This window comes from Penaeus chinensis, chromosome 18 (assembly GCF_019202785.1).
Source record: "Penaeus chinensis breed Huanghai No. 1 chromosome 18, ASM1920278v2, whole genome shotgun sequence".
NCBI classification, from domain to species: Eukaryota; Metazoa; Arthropoda; class Malacostraca; order Decapoda; family Penaeidae; genus Penaeus; species Penaeus chinensis.
The window spans coordinates 31,068,960-31,071,459 of NC_061836.1; the positions used below are offsets into that span (position 1 = coordinate 31,068,960).

Below are 2,500 nucleotides of genomic sequence, written 5' to 3' on the forward strand. Positions count from 1 at the left end.
TTTTTAAAAAAAATTAATAAATGGCAATTTTGAGGAGGGTAATCATGGATAAAAAGGGTTATTTAAAAGGGGTGGTTTGGTTGTGGTTGCAGGTGGGTTGATGTTAGCATGGGTGTTGGTGGTTCCTGGTTGACAAGGAATTGCCGAGAGGATGAGGGATTAATGCGCCTGGTCGGGGGGGCAGGGTGGGTTTGATTTTTTTTTTTTTTGTCAAGGTCCTAGGCGTGTAGAATAACTTGAAATAGGTTGGTTTGGGACTGAAATATGCTCGAGGGAATGTTTTAGTGATTTACAATGCCTTTTTTTGTGTAGTAGGAATTAGGAGTAAGCCTTCATTCGGGCACAGAACTCGCCAGGCCTCTAGAGGGGAGAAAAAGCTAATTTTGAAGCAAAATGCCTTGGAATTAAGTTATTAAATATTTATCAATGGAGATTGTCATCTCACTCGTTCTGGTAGAATCGAGAGCAACTCCGTGCCGTAGAACTTTGTAAGACCACCATGACTCAAGTTCTCGTATCAGAAGACAGCCCATGACAGGTAATGATAGCTTACATACTGTCTTTTGATTCCTTTGCTAGAATCAAACTTTAAATCATGCTTTGCTTATAATTGCAAATCAGATAAATAAGTAAATCCAGTAAGGCTAATCAGTAGCAAAAAGATAAAAGATTATAAATCAAAAGGTAAGAATAAAAAATAAAAATGATACCATAGAGATAAAAATAAGATAAAGAAATAAGTCAAATACTAAAATGGATGCTTGCATGGTGCCCCTTTAACAGTAGCCTAATATTAAGGCTTTATTAAACTGTCAATATCATATTTAGTTAAAAAGAGGGAAACTCTACCTAACTTCTCACTGTCACTCTCTTTTATTAGAATCGGCCCATGAGTTTGAGGTGCACAGAAATTTGATGTGGGGAAGGACCTTTATGCAGTGGAGAATATAAAAGTTTTGTTTTATTTTGATAAAACTTTTGAGAAGATTTGGTTTGATATTTTATTTGTATTTTATTATTAATGTTTCATCATTAACCCAGTTCTGACCGGTGGCATGTACGTATATGCCTTGGCATGACTGGTCTTTTTGGAGTGGCATGTACCTCCGTGCCACGCATATCGAACTTGCTCTAAATTGTATGCACTTAACATTTGTTTGCTTTTATGGTCATGACTGCAGTCACTGAAGAGTTAGAGCTCCTCATAAGTAGCCGTAGACTCAATGCTAATGCATTTTTCTTGCACAGTATCAAGCCATACACAAGGGCAGTGTGCAGTCAGCAAGGTACAATTAGGAACACATGAAACATTTTCCCCATTATGGCTGAAGCATACACAATATTCCATGGTTCAAGGCTGAAAAGTGACTAATCCTCTTTTGAAGGGCTGCATCTCCTCAGTGACCACAGTATTGTCCAGACAAGTAAATGACTGTTTAGCTCACAACTTATCTGGCTATGTGTGGCATGAAGGTATATACCATCTGGAAATGAGTCTAGACATACTGTGGCATGGGCATAGATACCACCTAAAGACAATGGATTAAGCTGCATTTCATTAGGGTGTAGGATTTTGAGACGTATATTGCTGATGTAATATTTAAACTCATTTATTTTGTCAGATTATTTTTAAGATTGAAGGAGAACCAATGTGACTGAACAACTTAGGATGTTTATATTAGATATACAGATGTTATTTCTTGGGGAAATATTACAAACACTTATATGTCCACTACAGGCTAATACACAGGTATCTATAAATCTCCTTAGAGAATCATCATCAAGTAAGACCTTGTTGTAACCCGGCTTATATGTAGCATAGATTTGTTAGCCTTTGCCGGAGTGCCAAAACTGAGGATACTAGTACAGTTACTTAGCAGTGTACCATTATCAGGCAACACTTCATTTATAGATCACAGGAAGTTTCAAGTAGACTCAGATAGAATAGGGCCAATGTGTTTATATTTTGGGTTTGTCTTAGTAATGACTCATGGTGCATTAAACCTTTGAGTGCAACACTTATATACATCTAAATTAAGCCTCGTTTGGTACCAGCATGTTAATCTGTTTAACTCCATGACCAAGTAGCAATTTCCCATTTGTATGGAGGAAGGGCTTGCAGTGCCTCCCTCTAAAATCAACTGCAGCATTCAAAGGGTGAAATTATCTTCATTTGGGATCTTTACTGTCCATTTGTATTCATATGGGCTCATTTGAGCTGTTTTTGATGGCTGAATTATGACATGACATGTGGCAAATTGCAATGATGTAAGAACTAATAAATGCTGCAGAATGTCAATGAATGTTTGTTTAGTTTAATGTACTTTTACTTTTATTAATTGATGATTGAATTGATTTGTTTATTTTCATTTTCGTTTTTGTTCATAGGGCTTTTTTTTTTTTTTTTTTTTTTTCAAGATGATATTACTGTCTGTTATCAATAATTTTAGCAGTGATAGTTACAGAGAACATGGATATGGAGAAATTATGTAAGAGAAGA

At 36.1% G+C, this 2,500-nt stretch overlaps 1 protein-coding gene across 12 annotated transcripts in view; it reads left to right on the top strand.

Moving 5' to 3' along the window:
• The window catches only part of LOC125034865 (maternal effect protein staufen-like), a 21,098-nt gene that overhangs the window by 520 nt on the left and 18,078 nt on the right, over nt 1-2,500 (top strand). For 3 of the 12 annotated variants that reach the window (XM_047626905.1, XM_047626907.1, XM_047626906.1), the window contains exon 2: nt 458-538. The exons of the other annotated variants lie outside the window; for them this stretch is intronic. The gene's annotated coding sequence lies outside the window, so the exon portion shown is untranslated. The remainder of the gene's footprint in view (nt 1-457; nt 539-2,500) is intronic. 12 annotated transcript variants of the gene reach the window in all.